This window comes from Hemicordylus capensis, chromosome 3, assembly GCF_027244095.1.
Source record: "Hemicordylus capensis ecotype Gifberg chromosome 3, rHemCap1.1.pri, whole genome shotgun sequence".
In the NCBI taxonomy this organism is placed as follows: domain Eukaryota; kingdom Metazoa; phylum Chordata; class Lepidosauria; order Squamata; family Cordylidae; genus Hemicordylus; species Hemicordylus capensis.
In genome coordinates, this window is record NC_069659.1 from 63,591,421 (window position 1) to 63,609,127 (window position 17,707).

The following is a 17,707-nucleotide window of genomic DNA, read 5'->3' on the forward strand; positions in this document are numbered from 1 at the left end:
TTATTTTATTATATTATGTATCATTTATTTTAAAATTAAATGCAAAAGATTTGATTTTAAGAGTGAGTACTAGGAATGTGCATGCAATTTTTACAAGCTCGAAATGAAATGCAAAATACTTGAAATGTTTTGTCGAAACAAAGGGCAAGCCAGCTGTTTCAACAAAATCGGCTTAAAATATTTTGAGTGTTTCAAATGTTTTGACCATAGGGAACAATGGAAAAAGTTGATTCTCACAGGTAGCCCCTAGGGACACCAAAGTGGGTTGTTTGGTAGGGCATGTTAGATGCTACCTACCATGCAACCCACAAAAGAAATGGGCAAGTAGACACATTTTAACAATTTTTTAACCTTTCTCCCAAACCCCCATAGGATCCAAAACGGCCTCCTTCAGCACATAATCAGGGCCACCAGATGATGCCGTTGCAGGTCTGCAAACACAACATGGAAAGATTCTTAGGGTCCTTCACCCTGCTGATCTTTGCCTAATAGTGGGTGCAGACAGCAGGGGTTGGGTCACCATGGCAGTGCTCAAAGTGGTCCCACATCATACTGCCCCAGGAGACAGTCCAGGCCCATTTCAGTGGTGGTGGTGCTGGGGCCGCTGGTTTGCTCTGGGGCCACTGCTTCCGCCACTCCAGGGCTGAGCAAGTCCAGGAAATGGAATTACTTCCTCCTGCTCCTCCTCCTCAGTCTCAGATCGGGAGGCATGTCATCACACTGCCAATGGGGACTGGGGAGGATGGAGAGTGTAATCTTGCAGGGCTAGCAGCTGATGACACCTCCTCCTCCACTGCCACAGGAAGAATTTATTCTCTAACAGGGCACCACAGCAGTGGGGACAACTTGGGTAGTAGGCCCCTCTTGACGTTGCCCACGATGACCAGAATCACCCCTCCCTCTGCATGCCAATCTGCTCCTTTGTGGGGTGCCTCAAATATCTTGGGTTTTTAAAAGTTGAAGCTCTAACTCTGATTGTGGGGGGGAGGAAAAGTGCCTTTAAGGCAGGTATTTCAAAAAGGGGTGTGGGGTTGGGGGGTGATCTATTTATGCTGCGTGTGCCACACACAGAGCACTAGCTATAGCACAGTAGTGTACACACAGAAGCTTGAAAAAGTAAATCCTCCCAAATAAAGACACAGGCTTTTTTTTAGGGATGTGCTTGGCATGCGATTCCACATCAGAATCATGGGCACATCCCTTTAAAAATGAGGGCTTCCATAGCCCCTTTAAAGTGTAGGAGAGCAGCTCCATACCTGCTCCTACTCCAATCACTGCCATTGCCATAATCCTTGCGTTCCCCCCAGCTATACCTCCACACCAGCGGAGCATCTCCCAGCTGGCCCTGTGTGCAGTGGTGTAACGATGGGGGGGGGAGGCAGGGCACGTGCCCTGGGCGCCACTTTGGTGGGTCACGTGGGGGGGCGCCAAAAAGTGCCATGGCCCCCCGATCCCCCCTTCCACGGATCGCACGGCGGTGGCGGATCGCACGGCGGTGGCGGGAGTGAGTGCGGCGGTGGCGGCAGATCACAGAGTGCAGAGCGACACCGAGGCCTGCCATCTGGCCCGGCATCGCTTCCCAACTGCGAGGCACGCCTGCGCAGTTCATTCTATGAGCTGCGCAGGCGCGCCTGTGCAGTTGGGAAGCGACGCCGGGCCAGACGGCAGGCCTCGGTGTCGCTCTGCACTCTGCGATCCGCCACCGCCCGCCACCGCCGCGCTCACTCCCGCTGCCACCATGCTGGCTCCACGGCTGCACCTCTTTCCGTGGGACACCTCTGGCCAGACCATGGAGCAGCCGCGCCGGGGGCATCCTCCTTGCGTAGCCCTCGGACCTTCCGAGCCGATGTAGCTCTCTCGATGGACTATCGCCAATGATCCACGCCTGCTCTCGGACCCCAGATGCAGTATGTAGCCCCGATTCTCACTCTTTCTACCACGCGTTCTTTTGGGAAGGGATCGGGGTGTGTGTTGTGTCTGTGTGTCTGTGCATGTGTGTGTAAGGTGGCTAGGAGAGGGCAGAGTTGGACGCGGCTTAGGGCAAGTTGAGGGAGACAGATTCAGGAGTGAGGCGTGCCGGAGTGGCGAATGGATCCGTGTGTGTGTGTGTGTGTGCATACACGAGAATCTGCGCTTGTAATTTGCCAACAGCTGTTTGCAAACTTTTGCCTAGAGCTTGATCCTTGATCTCGGGCTTGATCTGTGATCCTGGGCTAATCTCCTCCTCCCCCCACCACCCTCCAACCACCACCCCCCACTTTCTGCACGATCCGCCACCGCCGTGCGATCTGCCGCCGCCCGCCACCGCCGCACAGGTATAGGGTTAAGATGTGGGGGTGGGGGTGGGGGGAGGGCACAATTTCAGCGGCAGAGCTTGCCCTGGGCGCCGTTTTGCCCAGTTACGCCTCTGCCTGTGTGGTGCAGATATGCACATGACCTCTGCACATTCAAATTGGAATCCATTACCTTTTATCTATTCTCACAATACATCCAAAATTGGCCTGAAAGATCCAAAGGTAAGTCTTCAACAGCTCACTGATTCTAAATAATGCAATAGGATTGTCCTATTGCTAGCCCAGGTCACTTCCATATACACAGCTCTTCCTCAACACCATATCAATAAGGGTTATCCAATCCTGATTACTATTAGTGAAGTCTGAAATGTGAGAGTTTGAAATATGAATTTCCCCAGTTCAAAAGGCCTCACCTCAGTGTGGGTTGGCCACAGACTAGACTTGGAGAGAATATCCCCCCCCCCGCAATATTCTGTGGAATTTCTCAGGGGGAGGGAGAATATCAGGGAGAGAATTCTGAGAAATTCCTACTAGGTATGTGCACAAAACCAGCTTGTGCACTTCAGTTTGAGTGTGAACTGGACCCGAACTGGACAGGGCATGTTCAGCACAACCCCTGACCTTTTGGAAATGACTTTCTTTTCCCAACAAGACCTTCATTCAGGACAAGAAAATGAAGTGAGAGAAAATATCAGCCGGCCACCATTAAGGGGTTTAGAAATAATGGAGACTACTGAGATTTTTACTGTTTTGGATTGTTACTGGTCATGACCTGGGCACTCAAATAGCCTGTGTGCATGCATGGTGGTCTTCAAAATGGCCACTGCGAGCTGGGAGAGGGCTGTAAAGGCCCCAAAATGGGCCAAACCACCCCAGAAAAGAGTGGGGCAGAGGGGAGGGGAAGTTTCAGAGACACCCCCCACGGCTGCAGCAGCAACCCCCAGAAGTGGTAAAATTACCAGGGGCCCTGTGGTGAGGTTGAATTTATCTTTTTTACTTTTCAAACCACGGACTGGCTATAAGCCAGCCTGTGGGGGCTGGGCTCGAGATCAAGCCGAACCCCTGAGCTGGCTGTTTCATTGGTGAACTAGCTCAACTTTGAGCCAGTTCACACATCCCTAATTCCTTCTGAGCTCTTAAATTTTATCCTAAATTCTCATTATTTTTTTCTTCAGCACAGCCCCTGGCTTTCTGGAAATGATTTTCTTTTCCCAGCATGAACCTCATTCAGGACAAGAAAATGAAGGAAAAAACTAATAGCAGCCAGCCACCATTAAGGGGTGTAGAAAGAATGGAGACTACTTAGATTGTTACTGTTTTTCTGTAAAATATTATATCAGCAATCACATTTTCCCCCAAGAGCAGACCTAGAGTACAGAGGAGTCCAGAAAATGAGAGACTTTTTTTTTCTGATCCTAAAAAAAATATGATTTTGTTCATAAACCTGGTGATATAATAAAATATAATCTATCAGCCACTTATTCAGCCTTTTAAGAAAGCCAGAACTCACAATTCATTGTCCCCCCCACCCCAGAGTTTGATCTCTTCTGGAGGTCTGTTTTCTCCATTGCCATGCACAAAAGAAGTCCATCCAAAGATATGCAATTATTCCTATATGTGGGAATCTGAGAGGTGAACAATGGTGAATAGGACAGACAAATTCTCCTAAGCATTCTCCCCCTCTCCAAGCAATTTAAAAAAAAAAAATGTGATTAGAGAATATTCTTGTTCATGTCTAGCTCAGACATTCATTTCGACCCAGAGGGTCAAAATAGAGTCTGTGCCATACCAGTCATCTGTCTTTTTTGGAAGCAAAAACACCATACCTTTGAGAAAGATCACTATTAGCTGGGAGGATGCCAATGATAATATGTTCCTTGGGAAAATAGCTTATGCATTCATGACTTGATCCAAATTGGGACCACAGCAGGAGCTTTTTCAGCTGGCAACTTTACTGCAACTTTACTTTGGTAGGGTGTGTGTGTGTTCATACATTGGCCAGATTTATCCTGAAGTCCATATGATATTTCAGAGAGCACTTCACACACAATTCGGATTTTTCCTTCTGTTTTGGAACCTAGCCTGGTTTATTTCTGGGGTTAAAAAAAATCCTCTTTTTTGCATTGGGAGTATCCATTATGCCCTGAATTTGCAGTAAAACCTCATGGTAAACCTGGGTAAAGCTTGCTGTCTGAAAAGTCTCCAGGGGCAAAGCGCCCAACTCCCCACACTGTAGTCTCTCAATCCAGAGCCAGTCTCATGACTCCTATTTACTAAAGCAAAATTAAGCCCATCAGAGTGACACATTTAATATAATGCATAGTTTAGCCCTAAGGTTCTCTAAGTTGTGCCCATAAACTTTGGAGCCATTACAACTATTACAGTAAGTGTGTGTGTGTGTGTGTGTGTGTGTGTGTGTTTATGCTATAAAAGATAACATGCATGAATGCAGTATTCTGAAGAAATTACTCAGCATGTTTACCCTGGGAAGTCTGATAACAAAAATAGAGGCTATTCAAACTCCATGAAGGTTGCTAATGGACCTGGAATAGATCTGGGTGTTACTGAAAGGTGAGAATCTGTTCCAAACATCAGCTGTAGTGATATTTGGCAATGAATATAATTAAAAGTTGTATCATTCTACCATTCATGTCTGAGGATATAAATGGCATATCAATTTTTTCATACTTACCTGAAACAATTACTGCACCTTCAAAGGAACAAAAAAAAAAACCTTCAAAAGAGAGAAAGAAAAATTCTTTCAACCTTTTCATCTATTCAAAGAAAAGTAATGTGAAAAACTAATTTATTTGTCAATATTTGTAAAAGTTCTTTTCATATTATGCAATCAAACATTCAAAGGCACATCATTGGTAAATCTGCTATTTTGGAACTATTATTTCCCCCCAAATCTAATTAATATTTTTTGTTCTACAGAATTCAGTAAAAACATTCAAAGCTTTTAGAACATACATTTTAGGCATCACCATTGCCAAAATTACTAAAACAACATAAATGACAAATGTCTGTGTCACTGAAGTGTGAAAAACTAAAGAAATTTCTCTTGCAATTCCAAATATCACTCATTGTTGTTAAATATTGCTGAAAGGTCTCCAGCTCTCATCAAAATATTTTTTTTAATGTGCTTTGGTAAATCAAACCTATGATAACTTCATAAAGGTTATTGTTTTAGCAACAGCTTTTAAATAGCAAAACCCATCTTTCTTGCAACCATTCTCTAGTACAAATCTTCTCATTCTACCTTTTCCCTCCACTCCAGTCATGACATATATCACATATATCACATGTTTTCTGCCATCAGAATAAATTGTTACAACTCAACTCTGCTAAAGATTGAATGAAAAGAAAGTAAAACACAAGTCATCCTTCTTTTTCCAGATGACATTTATTTTTTTACATTCCCAGAGATCCTATCTTTTGAAGCATTTTAACTCCAAATACCTCAGACCCAAGCTGTTTCTTACAACCATGGGAAAAAATCTATACCATCTATACCAAAGGTCATCTATACCATCTTTTTCTTCTGTGGTGATTCTAGTTATTTATTTATTTATTTATTTATATTTACATTTCTAGCCCTCCCTGTGCCCAAAGGTCTTAGAGTGGGTTACAATAAAACCAATATTAAAAATAATTAAAATTTAAGATCATGAAATAAAAAATACAGTAAAAAATACAGTGCCTGAAAGGGGAAGAACCACTAAATCTCTAGTCAACACAGGATAAAGAGGTGCATCTTCACTATTCTTCTGAATGCACACAATGTCAGAGCTTGGTGCACCTCAGAGGGGAGGGCATTCCACAACCGGCCACCACAGAGAAAGCCCCCTCACGTGCCCCTACCCCTTTAACTGCTGACAATTGTGGCACTACCAAGAGGGCCTCTCCTACAGATCTTAACTGATGGGCAGGTCTATATGGAGGAAAGTGTTCCTTCGGGTATTTGGGGCCCAGGTTGTTCAGGGCTTTATAAGTCAATGTTAAAACCTTGAATCAGGCTTGGTGGCAAATTGGCAACCAGTGCAGTTCCTTTAAGACCAGTGTGATGTGCATCTGGCCAGAAATACCCATCAGCAGTTTTACTGCTGCATTCTGCACTAGTTTCAGCCTCTGAACCATCTTCAGGGACAGCCCCACATAGAGCGCATTACAATACTCCAGTCTGGAGGTTACCAGAGCATGGATCACTGTGTCCAGGCTATCTCTGTCTAGAAAAGGGCCATAGCTAGTGGACAGCCTGAGTTGAAAATAGGCACTCATGGCCACCGCTACCAACTGGGCCTCTAGGAACAGTGATTAATCCAGGAGTATCCCCAAGCTATGCACCTGTTCCTTCTGGGGTACTATCACCTCCTCAAGAACAGGATATCTCCCCACTTCATGGACTTGAGAGTCCCTGATACACAGCACCTCCGACTTACCTGGAGATGATACACAGCAACTCCAACTTACCTGGTTTCAATTTATTGGTCCACATCCAGCCCATTAGTGCCTCCAGGCAATGGTCAAGCACCTCAACTGCCTCTCCTGATTGAGAGGGAATAGAGTGATTGAGCTGGGTGTCATCAGCATACTGAGGGCACCTCACTCCAAACCTCGTTATGACCTCTCCCAGCAGCTTCATATAGATGTTGAAAAGCATAGGTGTTAAAATCAACCCTGAGGAACCCCACAAGTCAACTGGTCAACTCCCAGGGAACTGAACAAAATCCCCCCATGACAACTCTTTGATATCAACCCTGGAGATAGGAGTGAAACCACCGCAATGCAGTGCCTCCAAACCCCAACTCCTGAAGCCTTTCCAAAAGGCTACCATGGTCAACAATATCAAAGCAGCCGAGAGATTGAGCAGAACCAGCAGGGGAGCATTGCCACTGTCCCTATCCCAATAAAGGTCATCAACCAGGATGACCAAGACCATTTCAGTGCTGTGACCAAGCCTGAAGCCAGACTGGAATGGATCCAAATAATCAGCTTCCTTGAAGCATGCCTGAAGCTAAGTTGCCACCACTTTCTCCAGTACATTGCCAAGGAAGGGTATATTAGCAACCAGGCAATAGTTATTCAACACATCTGGGTCTAGGGCAGGCGTCCCCAAACTGCGGCCCTCCAGATGTTGCTGAACTACAACTCCCAGCATCCTTAGCCATCATTTATTGTGGCTGGGTATGCTGGGAGTTGTAGTTCAGCCACATCTGGAGGGCCGCAGTTTGGGGAAGCCTGGTCTAGGGAGTTTCTCTTAAAGATGTTTTTTTTAAAAATAAAATTGTATTTTATTCCTTTAAATGTGGCTTTTCTTGGTGTGGGCTCTAGCCATTTAAAAATCCTTTGGATGACAAAGGGGATGAGAGGCACTGCTTTGCAGTGATTCCAGTCCCACCTCATGGACGGATTCCAGATGGTGTCCCTTGGAGACAGCTGTTTTTCCAAATCTGAACTTTCCTATGGTGTCTCTTAGGGCTCCATATTCTTTTCAATGTTTATGTATATATTTATTTATTATTAAAACTTTTATACCACCCTTCCAAAAAGCACAGGGCGGTTTACATTAAAACACCATTAAAATCAGTTAATAATTAAAACAAAAGTTATAAAGCATAAAACAATGATTAACAATTAAAAACATCATAAAACAACAATTAAATAATCAGAACAATTCAAAAACAAGTTATAAAAAGCTGAGAAAGCCTGGTTGAAGAGATGTGTTTTCAGGTGTTTTTTGAAAATTGCCAGAGATGGGGAGGATCGTATCTCAGCAGGGAGCGCATTCCACAATCTCAGGGCAGCGACCGAGAAGGCCCGTCTCTATGTAGCCACCAAACGAGTTGGTGGCAACTGGAGACAGACCTCCTCAAGTGACCTCAATGGCCGGTGGGGCTCATAGTGAAGAAGACACTCTCTTAAATACCCAGGGCCTAAGCCGTTTAGGGCTTTATAAGTTATAACTAGCACTTTGTATTTTGCCCGGAAACCTACTGGCAGCCAGTGTAGCTCCATCAGTAAAGGAGTAATGTGGTCTCTCCGAGATGACCCAGAGACCAACCTGGCTGCCACGTTCTGAACCAACTGAAGTTTCCGGACTATGTACAAAGGCAGCCCACGTAGAGCACATTACAGAAGTCCAGTCTGGAGGTTACCAACAAATGTACCACTGTTTTGAGGTCATTGATCTCGAGAAATGGGCACAGCTGGCATATCAGCCGGAGCTGATAGAAACCACCGCCTCAACCTGAGAAACCAAGGAGAGACGTTGATCCAGAAGTACTCTCAGGCTGCGAACCTGTTCCTTTTGGGGAAGTGTGACCCCGTCTAGAACAGGAAGATCAAAATAGTCTCTAGAGTTCTGACCCCGCACGATAAGTACCTCCGTCTAATCTGGATTTAGCTTCAGTTTATTCTCCCTCATCCAGCTCATTACTGCTTCCAGGCAGGCATTTAGGGAGGATATGCCAACTCCTGAAGACGTTGACATGGAGAAGTAGATCTGGGTGTCATCAGCATACTGGTAACACCCAGCTCCAAATCCCCCGATGATCTCTCCCAGCGGTTTCATGTAGATGTTAAAAAGCATTGGAGAGAGTATGGAGCCTTGAGGAACACCATACTTAAGCTCAGATTTTGAAGAGCAACAATCTCCATTCGACACCATCTGAAATCTGTCTGAGAGGTAGGAGCGGAACCACTGTAAAACAGTGCCTCCCACCCCCAACACCCTCAGACATTCAAGAAGGATACCATGGTCAATAGTATCGAAAGCCGCCGAGAGATCCAAGAGGACCAACAGAGTCACACTTCCTCTGTCCATTGCCAATTGGAGATCATCCATCAGGCTGACCAAGACAGTCTCCACCCCATACCCACCCAAAAACCAGTTTGAAATGGGTCTAGATAATCAGTTTCCTCCAAGACCACCTGGAGCTGAGAGGCCTCCACCCTCTCAGTTACCTTGCCCAGCCATGGGAGATTGGAAACTGGCCTATAATTGCTCAACTCTGGGATCTAATGCAGGCTTCTTTAGAAGAGGTCTAATGATTGCCTCCTTAAGACAAGGAGGCATCCTGCCCTCCCTCAGAGAAGCATTTATGATTTCTACCAGGCCACCTACAACAGCCTCCCTGCTAGACAGAACAAGCCATGTTGGACAAGGATCAAGAGGACAAGTGGTAGGCCTCACTGCTCCAAGCAGCTTGTCCACATCATCAGGAGTCACAAACTGAAATTGATCCAGTTGTCGGACACCTCCAGTTCAGACATCAAATTAATTGTGGAGTCTCCATCTAGGTCGGCCCCAGTCCGAGAGATTTTGTCTGCGAAAAATTCATTAAACACACCACAGCGGGTAACTGATACTTCCAAATTCTGGTTCAAGGAAGAGGGAGCAGATACTAGTCTCCTCACAACCCTGAAGAACTCCACCGGACGTGAACTCACAGAGGCAATACGGGCAAAAAAGAACCGCTTCTTTGCCGCACGTATCGCCTGAGCATAGATCTTTAAATGTGCTCCATGTCGTAATATGTCGGATTCGAGTCGAGTTTTTCTCCACTTGCGCTCCAGTCGCCTACCTTGCTGCTTCAGCCCCCGTAGATCTTCCATATACCAAGGGGCCAATTTTGAAGCAGGTCGGAGGGGACGCTTAGGAGCAATCGTGTCTACTGCCCTGGTGAGCAAGTTGTTCCAGTTCTCAACCAGGGCATCAACAGGATCACCAGAAGAACCAACATTAAATCCCTCCAAGGCTGGATTCCTACCAGATCCAGTAACCTCTTTGGGCGGACCATTCTAATAGGCCCCTCGCCCCTGCAAAAGTTGGCAGGTCAGGTTCGAGTCTGGTCCAGACTCAAACTGAACCAGGACAGCCGGTTCCGTGCACACCTCTAACTATAGAACCATTTAATAATAAATGCACCTGTCTTTGTCTCCGTCACCATTCTATACAGCCTGCACTGATTAGGTCAACCTAGCAATGGACACTTTGCTCATCTTCCAATTTCCCTACCGTACAGGGAGGGATAGCCTCTTGATTGACTTGAAACTGCCCCAAGGCAAGGTTTGGGGTATATCTGCCTTTGGTAGACCACATAGGTCAGAATCTGTTTCCCCAGTGGACTCTCACACAGCCAGCTACAGCTGTTGCTGCTGCTTCTTGCCTCTTCCCCCTATTTTCCCTGCCATGCTCTCTACTCCTGTGGGATCACCGGATCAAATATCATGCACCGAACATGCTAGGAATTATGGGGGAAATTTCCAGCACAGCCTCCTCTTTTCGGGATCCTTCCCACCCCCTTTCTTTCTATCCCTCTCTCCACTCCTCAAGCCCAGCACTAGATTAAGATTTCTGACCAAGCTTTCATTTATTCTCTGTGCAACACTAGGCAATTTATTAAAGATTCATAACCAAATTTCCCTTTTCCTTATGTAACTTCCCAAGTTTGTTAATAAGGCTTTGAAACTCATAATCACACTTCCCTCCTTCTTTGAAAGTTTTCCAATACAGCTTGCTTGCTTGAATTTAATGCTATGTCAGAACGGCACTTATAGTTGAGTTAGTTTCCCCACATAAGCCCAAAAGCATAGACAAAGTGTCTTGCCAAGCACTTCCATGCAGTTCTGGTAACACCACTAGGCATGTGGCAGGAAATTCCCCAAGAGACATGAAGAGTCCTGTTTCATAGCTGCTTCTCTCATAAACACAAAGTGATCTTATATAGATTTAACTAAGAGTTCATTGAGAAATAACTCCATTTTCTCCTTCTCCTTTCCCTATTTTTTCCTTTCCGACTCCACCCCCCACACTCTCTACAAGATCCCCACTGGGACAAACTCCTCCTAAACAACAACACATAAAATATCCAGGATATAATACAAGTCCATTTGGGATGGAGTATCTCAACTGGTCCTTCTGCTAAGGGATGACCCCCCCTAGTAGGTGGGTTTAGGATTACAGCCTTGATGTTCTTTTTATCCAACAGGGGCTGGGTTATCAGTGTGTCATGCATTGGCCATGAAGGCACCATAGTTTAAGAACATAAGAACAGCCCTGCTGGATCAGGCCCAAGGCCCATCTAGTCCAGCATCCTGTTTCGCACAGTGGCCCACCAGATGCCGCTGGAAGCCACAGGCAGGAGTTGAGGGCATGCCCTCTCTCCTGCTGTTACTCCCCCGCAACTGGTACTCAGAGGCATCCTGCCTTTGAGGCTGGAGGTGGCCTGTAGCCCTCCGACTAGTAGCCATTGATAGACCGCTCCTCCATGAAGTTATTCAAACCCCTCTTAAAGCCATCCAGGTTGTTGGCTGTCACCACATCCTGTGGCAGAGAGTTCCACAAGTGGATCACGTGTTGTGTGAAACAATACTTCCGTTTGTTGGTCCTAGACCTCCTGGCAATCAATTTCATGGAGTGACCCCTGGTTCTAGTGTTGTGTGAGAGGGAAAAGAATTTCTCTCTCTCCACTTCCTCCACACCCTGCATGATTTTATAGACCTCTATCATGTCTCCCCGCAATCGTATTTTTTCTAAACTAAAAAGCCCCAGGTGTTGTAGTCGTGCCTCATAAGAAAAGTGCTCTAGGCCCCTGATCATCTTGGTTGCCCTCTTCTATACCTTTTCCAGTTCTACAATGTCCTTTTTAAGACATGGTGACCAGAATTGTATGCAGTACTCCAACTGTAGTTGCACCATAGTTTTGTATAATATTAGCAGTTTTCTTTTCAATCCCCTTCCTAATGATCCCTAGCATGGAATTGGCCTTTTTCACAACTGCTGCACATTGAGTCGACACTTTCAACGAGCTGTCCACCACAACCCCAAGATCCCTCTCCTGGTCAGTCACCAACAGCTCAGATCCCATCAGCATATACTTGAAGTTGGGGTTTTTTGTTCCAGTGTGCATCACCTTACACTTGCTAACATTGAACTGCATTTGCCATTTTGTCACCTACTCCTCCAGTCTGGAGAGATCCTTTTCAAGCTCCTCACAATCCGTTTTTAGATTTCAGTACCCAGAAGAGTTTGGTGCCATCTGCAAATTTGGCCACCTCGCTGCTTACCCCTGCTTCTAGATCATTTATGAATAAATTAAAGAGCACCAGTCCCAGTACAGATCCCTGGGAGACCCCACTTTTTTCTTCCCTCCATTGCGAAAACTCTCCATTTACAGTATACCTACCCTCTGTTTCCTGTCTTTCAACCAGTTAGCAATCCACACATGTACTTGTCCCCTTATCCCATGACTGCTATGTTATCTCTAGAGTCTTTGATGAGGAACTTTGTCAAAAGCTTTTTGGAAGTCCAGGTATACTATGGTTATAGTTTATGGTTATAGTTTAATTGCTATAGCTATTAAGAATGACCTATTTTCTAGTACAAACATTTTGCATGCAGTAAATTAGCTAAGACATCTGAAAACTAATGTAATGTCATTTCAATCACTTTGCCATATTTTTAAAAAGCTCCTTTTTACTCATAGAGGAGGAGTAAGATTGTGATATAAATCACTTGGCCATATAAAAATAGTTGCCTTTTACTCACAGAAGAGGAGGATTGTGAAAATGCTTAAAATAAACATATAAACAGCACCTGATTTTCAGTGACATACTGCATCATCTGTTGTATAGCCATCATGATGCCTATATAGAGCCTTTATGTCCCAAGACAGTATACTAGTGCATGCCAGTTGCTGGGGAACAACAATGGGAGGGAGGTGATACCTTCATGTTCTGCTTGTAAGCCTCTCAGAAGCATCTGGTTGACCAGTGTAGGAAATAGGAAGCTGGACTAGAAGGACCTTTAGTCTCATCCAGCAGGGCTCCTCTCATGTGGTCCACATTCTAGCACAAGCTAGAAAGGCAAATTTGAAACATGCTGCTCCAAGACAGGCTGATGAGCTAAATGTGGAGCAGAAGGCTGGTCTACCTGCCGATCCCTATTGGTATACCAGCTCTCCTGGTTTTCTGTGGGGAGCTGGTCTACCAATTGGTATTGGCAGCTAGACCAACCCTCTGCTCCAGACTTAGTGCATCAGCCCTCCTTGGAGGGCTGGTCTACTCGCTGATCCCAATTGATAGACCAGCTTTCCATGGACAGAAGCACCATTTTGAGACCCATTTTCCCAGCAAAATGGGCCTCAAAATGGTATCCAAATCAACCAGATTGATTTGGGTTGAATTGGGGGTTATTCAAATTTGGCCCTTTGTTTTCAGGGTGATTTAGTTCAGGATGATTCAAATCAATTAATCACCCTGATTCACCCTGAATTAATTTGTGGGATAATGAAATTGCACATCTCTACCTTTGGGCATGTTTTAGCAAGGGGAGAGTGGCCAGTTGGGCTTTAGAGGCTTGGTGGTGCAGGGACCAGAACTGGAATGTATCCCTGCTTCAGGGACATCATCAAGCTCAAAAGCTGAATGGCTTGGGTGGGGGTGAGGCATCTGAAATTACCCTGCTCCCAGTTAGGGGTTAGCAAGGAAGAGCAGGGATCTGAATTTGTCTGATCCACTGTTCTGAGTCAAGATGGGGGAAGGATACATGTGCTTCACTCAGTTTGACCTGCAGCCTGACTATAGTGCATGCACTGCTTGTGTGGTGGTGGTGGCGGCAGCGAGGGTTAGATCTTCTGCTTTGTGTTATGTATTTGCCTGAGTCAAGATTATGTTTTTTCCAAGTTTTTTCATGTTTTTTCAGGGGGATAGCTTAAATTCAGAGTCCCCTTCCTTTTGGGTAAATATAAGTATAACCTTCATTTAACCTCTATTTTTAAGGGGCTCATCTTAAATTCAGAGTTATCTTGTATTCGGAAAAATATGGTATTTAATAAAGTTGTGGACCTTTCACTCATATGGATTTGTCTGAGTGATTATTGCCTTGAGTCTTTCTTGGTGCTTTTAAAAAGCCAACTGCTCCGCATTCACTGTGTTAGACTGAACCTATTAGATATAATTAGGAATGTGACCACAACCTGTCACAATAAGACACTAGCCAACTTCTCACATACTCTCCATGTGTAGAGCACATGTGAGGAGAAGGATAGTGTCTGCAGGCCCTGCTCCCAGTGTGATTTCTATGCATCTGTTAGCCCTGATTACAGACTGTGCTGAAGAAGAAAATAGTCTCTATGTCTGTACAACTGTAACAATGGGAACCATGCCCAATCACAAGTACAGACCCTATGCACACACAGTTGTATGCACATAGAGCCTATTTTTAACCTTCAGTCCAGTGTGTGGAGGTTAGAAGCGTGGCCAGCAGTGTGAAGTTACAGCAGAGACAAGATCAGCAAGCATGATCCTACTCCCCTCTAGAGGTGCACACAAAGCCAGATTTACCAGCTCCTTGAGGCCCCACCCCAGCTCCACAATCCCTATTTTCTTCATTATCTCCCTCACTCCAAGGGCCTGCCAGGAAGAGGGGCAAAAATGGGCCCTCTCCCCTAGCTACACCCCTGATGCTGCTTACCATAGGTGGGTCCTACGGGTGACCCTTTTGTAAAATCAGGATTAGAACTGGAACTCCCTCTCCACAAGAATTCACTAATCTTATCAAAACTCCACATATATGTTCTTCCAGTGAAGTTAGAAATAACATGCAAGGCTAGGCCTTCTTAAGAAAGTAGCATACAATGTCCCCATTTCTTTTCCCTCCAAATGAGACCAGAGTTGCCCAAACGCTCTAATTTTGACCTCCCTTCTGGCAAATTAATATCTGTTTAGGTCTTCCTAATTTAACTGTGTTAAATTTCAGAGATTTTTTCACATTGCAACAATGCTATATTTTACTTCTAGAAAAAGAGTTGTTTTTCACACTGCAGCTACTAGCTGAGAAGGATATATAACAATAACATCGCTCTCTAAAATACATCAGAGCAGGATCTCATTCATTCCTTGGTTGCTGGGTCTCTACCTTTTGCAATGAAACACAATACTTTCCTGTGTGTATCTTTCTCAACTGGCTTACTAGGCATGTATTTTGTACTTGAGTGTCTATACAGAAAGAACTTGGAAAAACTAGATATTTATTTACTGAGTATCACAGATTATGGGGCCTTAATAGTTGGGTCTCTTAGTTCAATTGAGACACATTTATTTATTTGTTTGTTTTCTCATATATCAACCACCCTGAGCCATTTTTGGAAGGGCAATATAGAAATCGAATAAATAAATAAATAAATAAATAAAATACCACCTGATATGTGTATCTCTAGGTGGTGTATACAATTTAAAACAACAAATACAAAACAGAGTAAAAACAATTAAAATGATTTCATAGAATAACAAAGTTAAAACAATTTCATAGGATAAAAACAATTAAAGAGTTCAAAATTAATTTCCATTACAAGCCTGAGAAAACAAGTGTGTCTTGAGGGTCTTCCTAAAAGCAACCAGAGATGGAGATGCTCTTGTTTTGACAAGGAAAATATTACAAAGCCCTGGGGCAGCCACAGAGCAGGCCCAGTCCTGAGTAGCTACCAAACGAGCTGGTGGCAACCATAACTGGACCTCTCAAAATTACCTTGATAGGTGGCAGCGTTCATGACAAAGAAGGCACTCTCTTAAGTACCCTGGACCCAAGCTATTGAGGGCATTACAGGTAATTATCAGCACATTGCTTCACCCTCATGTTTCTATAGGGATATCTGCCTCTGATTTTAAAAATCACTAAATTATAGATGAATGAATGAATTTTATTATTACAGTCAGTGACCAGCAATCAAAAATGAAATGGAAAATAAAATTAAAGTAAAATAAAATCAAAAACAGACCTGGGTAATAGAGTATCACAGCATATACATTCAGAGGTCTCCATTACAATCAATCAACTGCTCCTGTTTCAGTTTGCATGCTGCGGCACAGAATCTTGCCACCTCAGCTGTATTTGCTGTATACTGGTCTGCCAGAAGGAAGGAAGTATAATATACTCTTCTGATCGACCTGGCATGCTTTTTATAAGTGGTTCAAGCCAGGCAACATGAATGCCCCTATAATATAAACAGTGCAAAAGCACATGTGAAATGGACTTGCTATTGCCCGTACCGCATGGACATAGCTGGTTCCTTAGCAGTATTATCTTAAATCTGCCATCCAAAATGGCAGAAGGCATTGCATTCAGCCATGCCAGTAAGAATGCTCTCCTCTGATATAGAGTAGTCAAATGTGTAAGGTATGCCACTGGCTGAGGGTAAAATCATAAATAGTAAATGCCTGTTTCCTATAGATCTATAGGCTCTGCACAATATTGTGACACATCCTCCAATTTCCTAAGCAGGAAAAGCGTTGCAGTGCCCTTCCAAGTGCACTACAACCCAGATTTGATTCCATTCAGGTGAAAGGATATTCTACACTTGTCTACCAGTTAACAGAAGTGGAAGCAAACAGCTTTGTCCACATAACTTGTGGACGATTCTACACATTAACATAGGTGAGAGCAAGCAAGTAAACATAAATGGGAGAAAACAGCATGCAGATCCACTGCCCCAGATAGTGGCGTATCGGGGGGAAACGGTGCCCAGGGCAAGCGCCCTGAAATGGCGCCCCGCCCCCCGGCCCCCACATACCTGGGCCGGCGGCAGCGCCGGCACCCCCCAGGCAGCAGATCGCCGGCGGTGGCAGCAATTTGGTGGCGGCGTCCGGCAGCAATGTGGCGGGCCGCGGCGGCGATGTGGCAGGCCGTGGCGGCGGCGATGTGGCGGGCCGCCTGCCGAGTGGCGGCGGCGGGTCGCCCACCGCGCCAAGTGCGGAGGTGGCTGGTGTGGTGGCTGGCCTGGCGGCGATGGGATGGCCTCCTCAGTGTAGCTGTAGCGGCCGAGCAGCGGCGCGGAGTGCAGGCAGTGACGCCGAGCCTGCCTTCTGGCCCGGCGTCGCTTCTTCTAGCGCACCTGCGCAGTTGGGAAGCGATGCCGGCTCGGCGTCGGCGTCCCAACTGCGCAGGCGTGCCAGGTGCACCTGCGCAGAAGCGACGCCGGGCCAGAAGGCAGGCTTGGCGTCGCTGCCTGCACTCCGCGCCGCCGCTCGGCCGCTACAGCTACACTGAGGAGGCCATCTCATCGCCGCCAGGCCAGCCACCGCCGCACTCAGCGTGGCGGGCGACCCACCGCCGCTGCCACTCGGCGGGTGATCCAGGGGGGGCAGCGGGGGGAAGCCACTTTTTGGCACCCCCCCCACGTGACCCACCGGGGTGGTGCCCGGGGCACGTGCCCCCCCTGCCCCCCCTATAGTTACGCCCCTGGCCCCAGATTAGAATATAATTATGCCCTTATAAAAAGCTATGGTGCGGCCATATTTGGAGGACTGCATACAGTTCTGGTCACCATACCACAAAAAGCACATTATAGAACTGGAAAAGGTGCAGAAGAGGACAACCAAGATGATCAGGGGTCTAGAGCACTTTCCTTACG